Source organism: Sorex araneus, chromosome 3 (assembly GCF_027595985.1).
Source record: "Sorex araneus isolate mSorAra2 chromosome 3, mSorAra2.pri, whole genome shotgun sequence".
Lineage (NCBI taxonomy): Eukaryota > Metazoa > Chordata > Mammalia > Eulipotyphla > Soricidae > Sorex > Sorex araneus.
This window is the reverse complement of record NC_073304.1, coordinates 84158815-84173586: the sequence shown is the minus strand read 5'-3', so window position 1 is coordinate 84173586 and position 14772 is coordinate 84158815. Positions and strand designations below refer to the sequence as shown.

At 44.6% G+C, this 14772-nt stretch overlaps 1 protein-coding gene and 1 non-coding gene across 3 annotated transcripts in view; one reads left to right on the top strand and one right to left on the bottom strand.

Moving 5' to 3' along the window:
- The window catches only part of RASGRP1 (RAS guanyl releasing protein 1), a 72128-nt gene that overhangs the window by 16222 nt on the left and 41134 nt on the right, over positions 1 to 14772 (top strand). The gene's annotated exons all lie outside the window — the stretch shown is intronic.
- On the bottom strand, positions 2496 to 2602 carry LOC129403828 (U6 spliceosomal RNA). The gene has a single exon (XR_008629489.1). It is a non-coding gene; the product is annotated as a U6 spliceosomal RNA (small nuclear RNA).

Sequence of the window (14772 nt, the reverse complement as noted above, 5' to 3'; positions counted from 1 at the left end):
TCGGGAAAGGACCAACACCACTAATCAGGACTTGCTCTTCAACCCCACCACTGAGAGGGCCTCTGAAACATGTAATGATTTACACATTCATCCTTTTTCGAGGGCGCTTTACTTAGCTAAGTATTGAGAAAGGAAGCCAAAATGTTTATCACCTGTTAAGATTAAGTAGTTGTCATTTTCCCTGGTTTGTCTCTTTCAACTAAGTGCCTCATACAACAGTTTCTCCATGTGTTCTTTACAGAGAGAGAGCCATGTACCTTAAAGAAATAAAATGTCAGTGGAACTAACAAATTTTCTTAGCATAGTGAGTGACAATGGGGATTAGAAACCGAACAGTTCTCATTCTGGAGGTTACTATCTGTGTCTTTGTTTTTATAAATTACCTCCTTTAAAAATGTTCCTTGCATAAACTAGCCCTTGTTCTTGACCAACCAAACCTTGATTCAGTATTGTATGCAATTTCTGTTTCTTGAATCTATAATCATTTGCCTTCATTTTATTTTTTGCACACACATATTTTTTGTTGCACACAATTCATGAGGATTTTGGTTGCTATATTTCCAGTTTTGTGAACTGTGTCTACTGGTCACTTACTGTTCTGTGTTTTTAATTACTAAAATCTTGCAAAATCTTTTGTATTAAAGAAACTATCAACTTTGGAGTAGTGTTTGCTACAGCCATTCTTAGCTATTTCCATTTCAACTTTTATGTTGCTGTAGAGATTCCAAGTTATACAGATGTTACATTATTATATAGTTAAGTTTCTTCTTAACTTTTAATTTCCCCTTATTGACTTTAAAATGGAAAAAAATCTGTATGCCAAAGATCTAGTGAATATGCTATTGTTGATTGTATCGGTCTCATTATCAGTTGATTATATCAGTCCATGGTATAACATACTTCCATATTTCATGTTGTAGATGATCAAAGCTTGTCAGTAGTTTTTGCTAGAGAAAAGCCTTTCCTTTTGTTTCTTAGTCACTTTGGAACTGAGAACCTGCCCTTCCCTACCTGATGCTATAGTGATCCTCTCCTAGGCTCAAATGTCCGAGTCCAGGTGCACTGATTTGAGGTTTCAACCATAGTGTAGAATGTGAACTTGGAGAAAATCCATCAGGAATTTGTATATTTAAAAAACATACATTTGGACTGGAGCAATAGCACAGCGGTTAGCTTTGCCTTGCACGCGGCTGACTCGGGTTCGATTCCTCTGTCCTTCTCGGAAAGCCTGGCAAGCTACGGAGAGTATCCCGCTCGCATAGCAGAGCCTGGCAAGCTACCCGTGGTGTATTCAATATGCCAAAGACAGTAACAACAAGCCTCTCAATGGAGATGTTATTGGTGCCTGCTCAAGCAAATCGATGAACAACGGGATGACAGTGCTACAGTGCTACATTTGCTCTGTTTGAAAAGCAGTATCCTTAGAATAAAGACCTTTTATTTTGCTTTTGCTTTTTGGGTCACACCGGGTGATGCTCAGGGGTTACTTCTGGCTCTGCACTCAGGAATTACTCCTGGCAGTGCTTGGGGAACCATATGAGATACTGGGAATCAAACCCAGGACAGCTGCGTGCAAGGCAAATGCCCTACCCACTGTGCTATTGCTCCAGCTCCTAGGATAGAGACCTAATCAAATTTAAGCCCATTTTTTCCTAAATTATTAATAGTGGATGGAAGAGATAGTATAGGCACTCAGTTCAGTCCTCAGAGCTTCCTGTGCCCTGAGCCATGACTGTAGTTTCTGGGAAGCATCTCTCCCCAGCACCACCAAAGTAGCCCAGATAATTTGAGCACCCTAGGGCTTGAGTACCACTGCATCCTTGGACTGGTACAGAAACGCCAGCCTGATTGGTCACAACCTTGGACAGACCCCCAGGTCTAGCTGAGTACTGCTTGGTAGAATCCACCTACACCCAGTATTTTATTTTTCTTTTTGGGTCACACCTGGCGATGCTTAGGGCTGACTCCTGGCTCTGCACTCAGGAATCACTCCTGGCGGTGCTCAGGGGACCATATGGGATGCTGGGGATCAAACCTGGGTTGGCTGTGTGCAAGGCAAACGCCCTACCGGCTGTGCTATTGCTCCAGCCCCTCACCCAGTAATTTTAATAACATACTGTATTGTTCTCTCCTAGACTTTTTATTGTAGCAAAATGTACATAACCAAGCAATTACCAGTTACACAGCTTTTAAATTATCATTTTAGGAGGTAGCATAACAGAATGGGCCCATGCTTTGCATATTTGGGCGGCAGTGGGAGCAAGGCCCAAGCACAGAGCTGAGCATAGCCCCTGAGCACTATGGGGAGAGCCCCAAACCAAAAATAATAAATTTCAATTTAAAACATTATCTTAATAGCAGTTAATTTTTAAATATTTACTAGCAGTTGTATTTTATATTTTACATATTCTTAGTTAATCCCCACTGTTACAAATTCTTGAATTTTATTTTTTATTTATTTTTTGTAAGTTAGAAATCTTGCTATTTTAATGGGGCAAAATATGGAACACTTCACAGATTTGCATGTCATCCTTGTGCAGGGGCCATGCTAGTCTTCTCTGCATGGTTCCAATTTTAGTGTATGTGCTGCTGAAGGGAGCACTAATTCTTAAATTTTAAAGGTTTAAATGTATCTCAGTTCCCATTACTTTTAAAATTTTAACAACTGAAAAATATTCAGGTTCACTGTAAAAAACTTAGAAAATTTAATTAGCAAAAAAAAATTAGTCATCTGTTCGATCACCCATCAACATAAGCACTATTACTAACATTTTGTGGTCTATCTTGCTGGATTTTCTTCTTCTTCACATGTACATCAAATAGATCAGAGAATGAAGAACAAATTCCAGATAAGGGCTTACTTTGTCCCTAGGGTCAGAGCACTCCTGGTGTGGCTTGGGGGACCATGTATGGTGCTGGGGATAGAACCCAAATATGCCCTGTGCAAGGCACGTGCCCTACTCACTGTACTATCTCTCTGGCCCTTTGCATATACCATAGTCACATTAAATTTTTATGATAAATTTGCTATGGTTGACTCTTTACTTTCTATAATTCACCTTGTTTGTGTGTGGTAGTGGTATTAAATACCTGTTTGTGTGTGTGTGTGTGTGTGTGTGTGTGTGTGTTTTCTTTTGGGTCATACTCGGCAATGCTCTGCCTCTGTGCTCAGGAATTACTCCTGGCAGTGCTCAGGGAACTATAGGGATGCCAGGAATGAAACCCGGGTCGTTCACATGCAAGGCAAATGCCCTACCCACTGTACTACCACTCTGTACCCTGAACATCTATTTTTTAATAGTTATGATCTTAAAATCAACATTAGTATTTATAAATCTGTCTGTTAACAGACAAGGTTACTCTTCTAAAAATCTACTTCTAAAATAATTCTGGCTTAATCCCTTCAAATATGGAACATGAAAGTGAAGGTTGCTTGGCAACCAATGATTCTAATGAGGAATTAAAGGCATCAAAAGAGTTAGTTTCTTTCCAAAGTGAAATGCTAATGAAGATAGCTATGGTTGATTGTAGTTATAACAAATGAAGGAAACAAAAATGTTTCCCTAAGAGTAAAAATTCTAGGTGTGAGTCTTTTTATGTATAAGGTTCAATGGGTTTTGCTGAAGATAAATTTTACTTCCAGAAACAAAGAAAACATCACTTGTCTTTATTAACTTTCTAGGTGAATCTAAAGAAATAGCAGCTGGGCAGGATACCTAGCAGAATCACCAGGCAGCTGCTTTTTGGTGTATTTATGGTTCTTAGAGATGCGGGAGGGGTGAGGGGAGGCTGGGAAAGGTCAGAGTTGTTTTATTTCTTCTTCCAAAGTATTCAGAAGCCCTGGGGAGGTTGCTGAGTTTCTTCCCCAAATCCTCAGACCACAGATGCTGCTAGAATGGAAATTGGAGTAGGGATGAGGGGAGAGGGAGGAACTTGCACCGATGATTAGATAATGAGCAGGAACTAGAGGTTCTGTTCTTGGGGCCAGGGGCCAGGGGAGGGAAGCAGTGAGGCTCAATTTTACAGTGAAGGCAAGAATGGCGTAACCAGAGCAGTGAGGACATCTGGGAATTTGCAGCAGCTCACTGACTTTCTTCATTGTTGCTCTTTCTGACTCCCCGTTCAGCGTTTATTTTATAGTCGGGAAGGGGCCCGCTGTATTTATGGATTAGTTATTTGGTTTGACCACATCCGGCAAGACTCAGGCCTCTCTCTGCACTCAGGAATCATTCCTGGCATGACTCCGGGGGACCATTTGTCATTTGGGTTCATTTTGCTTGTACTTTTGTAATCCCTTCTCCTCCCCAGTATGTTGATTTTTACTCCCTCCAAACCTGATTGGCTGAGGTCATTATTTGCTTCCAATCCCAGAGAGTTCAGAGGGTGCCTCTGCTTTGCCGGAACAGAGCTAGAGCCCTTGCTTTGTGGAATGCGGACTCGGCCTTAAGTTACATGTGGCCTGGGATGGAGCTTGCACTCTGCAAGTGATGCTGGGGCTCTCCTGACTGTGTGGCACAGCACTCAGTCCCAGTGAAAGGGCTCGGAGTCACTGTGCTATAGACCACCCCGCTGGCCCCAGAGGCTCAGCATCCCCTGACTTGGTCAACAACTACCAAGTCCTCTTGAACTCAAAGTCTACTCCCAGTTTGGTGCTGGGAGGGCCACTCTGACAGTACTGAGAGTCTGTGCAGTGCTGGGGAGTGAACCTCAGGATCCACATGCAAAGTATGTGCAGCAGCCATTTGAACCATCTCAAATGCAAAGCATGTGCAACAGCCACTGAAGCCCATCTGAACAAAATAAGAAATCTTAAGAAAAAGAAACTGGGGACATCGGCAGTAGGAAATGTACACGGGTAAAGGGATGGGTGTTGGAACATTGTAACTGTGTATCTCATTGTTTAATTGACAATTAAAAAATAAAAAGCAAAACCAATGCATCATACCACACCTCAGACAATGCCAATAGTGATTATGTAAGAATATCACATAGTCATTGAGTTTTCAAATTTCTAAATACCATTAGGCAATTTTATAATACTTATGAACATGTATGTGTGTATGCACACATCATTTTTTTAAAAAAGGCTCATACACTGGTTGAAATATCCCGTAAGTCACTTTTTAGTCCTAAACTTCCTAAAAATTCAAAATCATCTTCCTGTCAAAAGATAGCAATGAATGACCAAGTTAGAGAATGGCAGAAAGCTACTCTATGTATTTTTATGAGAACTTATATTCAAAATAAGAACCCCTATAAGCCAATAATAACACAAGGATGCCAATTAAAAGTGGACCAAGTGGGGGCTAGAGAGATAGTACAGTGGGTAAGGCACTTACCTCGGAGACAGCCAGCCTGAATTCAATGCCCTGAGCCCTGCCCAGAGTGATCTTTGAGTATTGAGCCAGGAGTAAGCCCTGAGAACTGCTGGGTGTGGCCCAAAAACAAACCCAAAAAATGGCCAAAAAGGGGGATCAAAGAGAGGGTAAGGGGGTTAAGGTGCATGCCTGGCAACTGATCCTGGTCCTATCTCTAGCATCAAATTACCCCCCAAATACCACTGGAGACACCACCCTACTCCCAAGCATTGCTGGTTTTACCCCTGGTGGCCTGAGGCCCTATAACTGAACTGTTACTCATTGTTGATATATTCATTATCAGTTAATCAGAAAAACATTTTTCTTGGTGAAAGCATTGCATGTAAATATATATAAATTATATATAACTATACTTACAAAGTTCTAAAATAGAACCCATTTATGATTTAAAAACAATAATGGCATTTTGATGGGGTAGTATTAGAGGAGCTGGGAAGAAGTCAGTACTTACTAATTCTTTAAGATATATGCTAGATCTTGACAGGATTTTGGGAAATGTTGACATATGAATATTGTCATTGTTTCATAAACACGAAACTACATAAGATAGGTACCTTTTACTTTACCACATTGCAAAAGAAAATATGATTGTACAGAGCAAGCTCACATCAAACCCAGCAAATACCAAAAACCTAGAAGTGTCTTCATATCTATTTATCTAAATATATAAATATATATTTAGATCTATCTATCTAAATTTATATAAATATTTGATAGCGCAGCAGGTAGGGCGTTCGCCTTGCACGCAACCGACCTAGGTTCAATTCCTCCATCCCTCTGAGAGAGGCTGGGAAGCAACCCGGAGTATTTTGCCCACACAGCAGAGCCTGGCAAGCTACCCGTGGCGTATCTGATATGCCAAAAATGGTAACAACAAGTCTCACAATGGAGACATTACTGGTGCTTGCTCGAGCAAATCAATGAGCAACGGGATGACAGTGACAGTGATAGTGATATAAATATATATTTAGATAGATAGATAGATAGATAGATAGACGGATGGATGGATATCTCAAGATCTGAGACAGAATATCTAGAAACGCAGAAACCAGATCTCCCTTCTGGGCAGAGGTTGGGAGATAAGTAAAAGCCTTCCCCCAAGATCATCTCTACTCAATCAGATGACCTGCTGCTAATGAAATATTCTTTGGAGTACCCTAGAAACTTAAGAGGTGAGTGGCTAATTACTTGAAGGTTAATCCATGAGATTGTTCTAGTGCAAAAACTGTGGTGTTTTTTTTTTTCTTTTTGGGTCACACCCGGCGATGCACAGGGGTTACTCCTGGTTCTACACTCAGGAATTACTCCTGGCGGTGCTCAGGGGACCATATGGGATGCTGGGATTCGAACCCGGGTCGGCCGCGTGCAAGGCAAACGCCCTACCCGCTGTGCTATCACTCCAGCCCCTGTGGTTTATTTTTTAACTCAACCAAGAACTCATATTTTCCCCCTTTTGAGTCTGTTCCAGAGTTATTTTACCAGAGTTGTTGAACTACTAAGAAATAACTATTGTCCCATCCCACTGTGTGTGTTCTCCCTGCTAGAAGTGCTATTAGTGATAAAAATTCCAAGAGTTGGGTGGTAAGGAAAAGACTTTAATATAGAATGAAACTGCGCATCCAAACAATAGAAGAGAGTCCCCTGAGATTGAGCTTTAGGCATCACTTCCTCAATGCTTAGAAAGGGATTGATCCCAGTAAACACCTCCTAGGACCTCAGTGTCGTAGCAGAAAGAGGAAACTAGGGGAAGATCTGTACCTACAGGACAGCCTTCGAAGACCCCAGAACACACACATTTATCTCAGAGAGCAGGAAGAGTTCTGGCCTCTGGTTGCGGGGATAAGGGGGCTGAGGAATCACAGGGGAGTTATCCACACGACACGGAACATCCCCTTGCACATTAACCAAAGTCCCCTGCACCCAGGAGAGTGTGGCTAATGACGACAGGAAGCTCCTTGTGGTCTGAATCACCCCCGCATTGCTGGGGTTCTCTGGCATGCCCCAGGTGTGCTTCTAAGTGTGCTTGTAAATTAAAACTGACCAGATCCCATTAAGGACTCTGTAATGTTGACACCAGATTACCTATTTGGTCCTGCCCTTGGCATCCAGCCCTGACAATAGCTGAAAAATCTCACCGCTGATGAGTTTTCTGAAGTGGGATGGATCTAGCCCAGACCATTTAGTAGCTTATAGATTTACTCCAGGGCCAAAGTATGAATAAAAGTCACCATCAGATATCTGAAGAGATTTTTGTTTTTAATTCTGTGTCCCATCTCTGGTTCTTTTGATGCAGTCAGTAGGTATGAGTGAGGAAAGGCCTTGGAATCCATCTGAGAGGGATTTCAGGTACCCTTTCATGCCACCACCACCACCACCACCCACCCACACACACACACACCCCCCACACAGCTATCATCTGCCATTCTAGTAATTCACTGTTGCATAGATTTAGGATTTTAGCTTGCATTTATCCTTGATTACTGAGGATATTGAGACTGAGCAATTCTTCTAACTTTATAGGACATTAGACATTCTTTTTTTCTTTTTTGTAAAATGCCTATTCACATATATAGGCTCCCTTTCCTCTCTCTCTCTCTCTCCTCTCTCACTTTTCTCTCTCTCTTTTTTCCTCCCTCTCTCTCTCAGATTTAAAAGGACAAAGGTTCTCACTGATACTACATATCCATCTGGGGCAGGTTTATTGGTGTTTTTGTTCTGAAGCTTAGCCAGCAGATCTTGAAAAGTTGCTCAAACTTAATGTATCCCTTTGCTTCCAGATAAGCTGGAACCTGTTTACCCTACAACAGAAAACCATTTATTTTTTTCCCCATGAACCTCTCCAAAGGATAAGGAAGATGAGTCTGTCCAGTGTTATCAAAAAGGCCTCCACATTAAAAATAGATAGAACCATTACCGACTAAAACCCCAAACTTAAGCTGGTGTGAATTTTTTTATTACGTTATCTCTCTCAGAATGACTGTTATTATGCAAGTAGGACTCTTTGAATATTGATGTCTCCTACCCCTTAATATAGTATGATCTTTCCTATGGTTTCCATTAGAAACCAGATGTGTAAGAGGGGGGAGATGTAGGGGAGAAATGCACCCAGTGGGGGAAAGCATTGATGTCTCCCACTCACAGCCTGCTCCAAGCTCTCAGAACTGGCCTCGGGTTTATCATTTATGGAATCAGTGTGAATCAGGGCAAAGGTGCCACTGGGGACACACAAGAGGCCAAGAATAAAGTAATGATATTTCCCACACTCTGCTTAGGGAGGTGTAGCCACTTCGTGGGGACATTTGTGGGGATATCCCCCCTTCTCTCCTTCAGTTCTGTTTTGCTGACACAGTGATAACACACCAGGGATTAGAAGAGGAAAGACAGACTAACTTCGCATGTACAGAGGACTGTAATGTGAACCTGGTCAGTAATGAGAGGCTGTATTGTTTTTTAGAAAGGGGCTAGTACCTTTGGGAGGAACCAACAAAGAATCTTTCAGAGGCAGATGCCATTTAAAAAGGAGTTTGGTGGGAAATAGGGCCTGGGGAGGCCTCTGGGGTGAGGAGGCTGCCTCCTCTTCTAGATACTGGACGGAAAAATATCTTTCCTGCCTTTAGAAAAGATAGATGGGCACCTTTCATTCTTGGGGTCTAGTGCTTCTTAATTGCCTTCATTTCCAATCATTACTACCCAGGCATATCCTGGGGCCTCTTGGCCTTAGCGTCAGCACCATCCTTGCCAGCTTTCAGCCCATCCTCATGTACTTCTTGTGTGTTTGGGGGTGTCTGTGTTTGTTCCCAGCTTCCTGTGACACATCAGGGAAGGACTTAGAGTTGATGCTCCCTCAAAACATGGCTGAGCCTTTCACCAGCGTACTCAGCTTCTAAATTGGGTCAGAAGATGAGTACAGGGGATGGAACTGAGTCTTGAGATTCTCAAAATGGCACAGTGGGGGAGGGAAGCTAATGCTTGTGAGTAAGGATGCTTCCCAAGCAAAAGCAGTCATGTTCCTCCTGCACTAGGGCCTTGGGTGCATGTACGGGCACACAGCCTTGCCAGACACCTGGGCCGTGTGGCAGGGAAAGATGAGAATAAGGACAACGCCCCAGTTTTATGAGTTGCCCACTATGCCTCTCCAGTCTCCCTTCCTACCTACATCTGTGCTCTAATTCAGCCACCCGGGTCTTGTCTTCCTGTTCCAGATATGCTTTGCACTGTTGTGTCTCCCAAAGCGGAAGCCATTTTCTCATGCACACCCAACCCTCCAGTTCTACCTTACCCCTCTTCTATGGTCCACTTTATTTTTTTTTTTTTGCTTTTTTGGGGGGTCACACCTGGTGATGTACAGGAGTTACTCCTGGCTCTGCACTCAGTTACCACCCCTGGCGGTGCTCAGGGGACCATATGGGATGCTGGGAATCAAACCCGGGTCGGCTGCGTCCAAGGCAAATACCCTACCTGCTGTGCTATCGCTCCAGCCCCCTATGGTCCACTTTAGATGCAACCTCTTCACCACGATCAAGCTGTCTCCCACCCCAGTCTGACTTGCCTTCCCATCTGTACACCTTGGGTGCTTTGTTGGTGCCTCCCCTCAATCTTCTGTGCTCTGAACCTTCTGAGAGCCAGTAATACCTCCTGAGACAGGAGGCAGGACAATCTCTACATCCCCCCGCATCCATGAGACCTGTCTCAGTGCCCCTTGAACAAAGAACCCTGGAGAGATGATGCCAACATCCAACTACATTTTTGGTGATGGGACTGTCCACAGCCAGAGATGGTATGCAAAATCTTCAGTAGCTGACCTGCACAGACTCCCTTGCCCTTGGAACAGGGACCCATTGCCTAGGGGGCACTGTCCCGCTTCTCTCCACAATGTGACCTCACCCCAGCTCACAGGTGTTGGGGACAGACGGTGAAGGACGGTGACATGTGTGAGCATCTTTAAAGTGAGAACTCAGGTTCATGCACATGGAAGTCAGTGCTCTTGTGGTTCTGGTGCACATGTATTCTAGGTGGCCCTGGTCCTCACTGCATTCTCTTGCTCTGCACAGAGCAGCTGCTCTGCCTTCATGGAGCAGGACACAACAAATCAGAGGAGTTTGGAATTAACCTATAAGATGCCACAGAAGTTTTGTTGGATTTTTTGTTTGTTTCAAACATCTCCTCTTAACTTTTACTATCTAAGAAATGAGGAATCCATCTATTCCCCCTGGCAGCTTGGTGGCCACTATGGCAGCTTGGTGGCCACTATCTTCCAGTGGACAGTCAGGCATGGTGCAGCAGTTATGAGACACTTAGGACCTCATGGGATAAGGGTGGAGCCAGCCCTTTCCTCCCCCGCCCCAGCAAGACTTGAGTCTCCACCCACAAACAGCCCCTCTGGCTACTGATCAAGATGCTTAATGGCCATGATCCCAGAGACTCAGAAACAAATCTTGGAACCCAGCGTTTTTGGGCAGAAATCCCTCCAGGTTTCATTATTAAAATTTCAGAATTTCAAAACCACGCGATCACAATAGCATATGCTATTCATCATCAGCAATAGAAAACAAATTGTCTAATGTTGCTTTTTTGGCAGATCTGAGTGTTTGGGTAAAATCCCAAATAGTAATGGTGTCTGGTGTCGAAATATTGAATGTAATAAAAGTATAGAGAGAGTAATGTGGAAATCATCTGCCACACAGGTAGGGGAACGGCATGGGGTGGGGGATATACTGGGGTTTTTGGTGGTGGAAAATGTACACTGGTGAAGGGACAGGTGTTTCATAATTGTATGACCGAGATAAACCCAAAAGCTTTCTAACTGCTCTCACGGTGATTCAATAAATAAGTTTATTTAAAAAAAAAAGAAATGAGTAATCCTCCAGTAGTTAAGTTTTGAGAAATGTTATGACCCTTCAAAGACTTTGGGGCCAGAGCAATAGTACGGCAGGTAAGGTACATACAAAGTGCTTTGTCCTTAAAGTTTTCTTGATTCCTTTTCTGCCATTCTTAAAAGCTGGGTTAATCGCAAGTCTTTTGCAATATCTTCCTTCCAGAGGCATTTAACCCTTTGTAGTCGCTGGCTTGTATTTGTTAGCAGCGGCTGGTGGATGTCTGTTTTTATTTATTTATTATTTATGATTTTTGGCCTTCCATGGCATGCTGGGGGAACGAAGGGCGGGAGAGAGGAGGCCTCTCAGTGATACTGGATCAACTGGGGCAGATGGTTCAGTGCTGGGGCCTGAGTATGCAGTGGTGCTCAGGCTCTGCAGTGCTGGGAGAATACTGCAAGCACCAAGGTCAGTCTGGCAGTGCTCAGGGTCCTCCAGGATTACACTCAGCAGTGCTGTGGGGGCAGGGGGATACAATACTGGGGATCAAACTGGGGTTCTTGTGCATATGGGAAGTCTCATGCCTGATCCTTATGCCCTCTCCCCAGCCCCTGGGTGTCATTTTTAGTATTTTGACAATTTTTAATGTTGGGATATAAGTGAACGAATGCCCTTGTGTGATGCGATGTGTCCAGGAGGGCGGACAGGAAGCAGGCTTCTGTTATCCTTATTAATTCTCATGTAAAGGGCAATATAATGAGCAGAGCCTTGGAAGCTTGGCAGAGCCTGGCAAGCTACCCGTGGTGTACTCGATATGCCAAAAACAGTAACAACGATGGTCCTCATTCCTCTGATCCTGAGAGAGCCCCCAATATGCCATCAAGCTACACTAGCATGCAACAGGGACAAATGGAGACGTAATGGAGCTTGCTCAAGCAAATCGATAAACAATAGGATGACAGTGATACAGTGATACAGTGGATCATGGAGTAAAATGGCCTTTTATCAGAAAATATAGTGACAACTAAGTGATGTATGAAATTTAGGTAAATTTAGTCATGCATTCATGTTGTTTTCTAAAAGTTTGTAAAGCTGGGGTCAAAGAGGTAGTACTGCTGGCAAGGCTGTACTTACCTTGCACACAACTGACCCTGGTTTCAGCACCACATGTGGTCACACGAGCACTGCCAGGGGTCACTCCTGAGAAGAGGGCCAGGAATACCCCCTGTGCACTGAGTTGTTGGCCAAAAACAAAAGGTGATAAGTTACTAAAATTATATAAGATTTGGGGACTTATATAAGTAGGTAAACTGGGTAAAGGGCATACAGGTATTCTCATAATCTTGTGACTTTGCTGTAAAAAGAAAAAAATCCAAAACTATTGCAAAACAAGAGGCTGGAGTGATAGACCAGAGGGTAGGGTGTTTGCCTTGCACGCAGCCAACCTGGGTTTGATTCCCAGCATCCCAGGTTGGTTGGTCCCCTGAGCACCACCAGGAGTGATTCCGTAGTGCAAAGCCAGGAGTAACCCCTGTGCATCGCCAGGTGTGACCCCCCCCTCCAAAAAAATTTGCAAAAAAAGAAGCTTACTGAACTGAAAAATAAATACTTTTTTTTTTTTGCTTTTTGGGTCACACCCGGCAATGCACAGGGGTTACTCCTGGCTCTGCACTCAGGAATTACCCCTGGCCGTGCTCAGGGGACCATATGGGATGCTGGGAATCTAACCCAGGTTGGCTGCGTGCAAGGCAAATGCCCTACCCGCTGTGCTATCTCTCCAGCCCAAAAATAAATACATTTTAAAATAGTAGGCAGCACAGGTCCACGCTAGATGAAGAGACCCCAGAAGGATCACGAGAGACTACCTCAGACAGTGATTAGTAGCCCTACCTGCTCCTGCCCTGGAGTCAGTCTTTTTCAGCAGAAAGAGGCCCTGAGGGGCTGGAGCGATAGCACAGCGGGTAGGGCATTTGCCTTGCATGCGGCTGACCCGGGTTCTAATCCCAGCATCCCATATGGTCCCCTGAGCACCGCCAGGGGTAATTCCTGAGTGAAGAGCCAGGAGTAACCCCTGTGCATCGCCGGGTGTGACCCAACCCCCCCCCCCAAAAAAAAGAAAGACGCCCTGAGCAGAGTTGTGGAGAAAGTTAGAGCACCTGCTGGGTGGCCTGGTCTGCCCTCACGATACTCAGGATTCAGGGTCTGGTGGTGGTGGTGGTGGTGTTGGTGGCAGCAGTGGCACTGTGCATTCACCCAGGAGGTGCTTCTGGACGTGCCCCTGCCCTGCACGTCCCAGCAGGAGAGGTGCTCAGGGTCTGCTCCAAACTCAGCCCCTACACTGGCTTTTAGCAGATGTGTGACTTTAGGGAGCAGACAACCCCTTACTGCTCTCTGCTTCGTCACCTAAAAATAGTAAACGTCAGACCCATCCCTCCTCGTCGTGAGGCCCCAACGAGCGGGGGCAAGGTGGTCGGTGGCAGGGAAGAGCTACTGAGCAGCTGTGACAAGTGCCTCAGCTTCTGAGTAAGGACTCATGTGCCTACGTGACAACTGTCAAGCAACCTAGATAACCGGGACCCACAGTTCAACCACACATCACAGCGGTTTGGACTAGTTCAGGACCTTGTTCTCCTCAAAAGATATCAAAGCTCTTTCCTTATCTTGACTGATCTCCTGGTTGTCGCTGCTGCGAGGAGCGGGAGATGGAACCTTTTCAAGCTCTCATTCTGCCAAGGTGCAAAGTCAGGCTCAGAGGCAACTGTGGCACCTGCAGGACGGGCACCTGGGTTCGGATCCCAGGTCTGCCTCTGCATCGTGGCTGTCTGTGTGCCAAAGAGTCATCAGACCCGCTCGTCCCTCCATTTCTTCCTCTAACAGAGCAGAGAAACGGCAAGAGCGAGAGAAAGTCAGGCTTGACTCAGAGTGTGGGTTATTTGTGTTAGTCAGATACTATGTTTCTTCTATCCAGACCAATATTTGTCCTGGCACTCCATCTTCCAGTGGGTTCAGCCTTTTAAGTTGATGTTTCTCTAAGACAGTAACATGTGAATGGACTGAGGTTGTTCTGAACGCTATATATATATTTTTTTTGCTATCGTTGCTTAGTTCCTTCTTCTTTCCGCTTTGATGTCATCCTTGTTGCAGAAGGGGGTGGAGCCCAGCTGCTTACAGTGCTCACCGGGGAATGAATGCTCACTTGGTTATGGTGAGGCAGTGCGTGGACTCAAGCGCCCAACCTCAGGTCTGCAAGACTCACCCCTGAGCCACATCCTTGGATCCTTGAAATATATTATTTCTGTGACTGGGGGAAGCCACATCTGGCGGTGCTCAGGGGATATTTCTGGCTCAATACTCAAATATCACTCCTGGCAGTGCTCAGGGGTTCACATATGGTGCCAGAGATTCAAACCCAGGTCAGCGGAATGCAGTGTATGTGCCTTAACCCCTATACTGTCTCTCTGGCCCTAAATATACCCTACATTTTTTTCTTTTTTTTTTTTCCGGTCTCTGGGCCACACTCCACTGTGCTCGGGGGCTGATTGTGACTCTGTGCTCAGGAGTTATTTCTGGTGGTGCCCAAA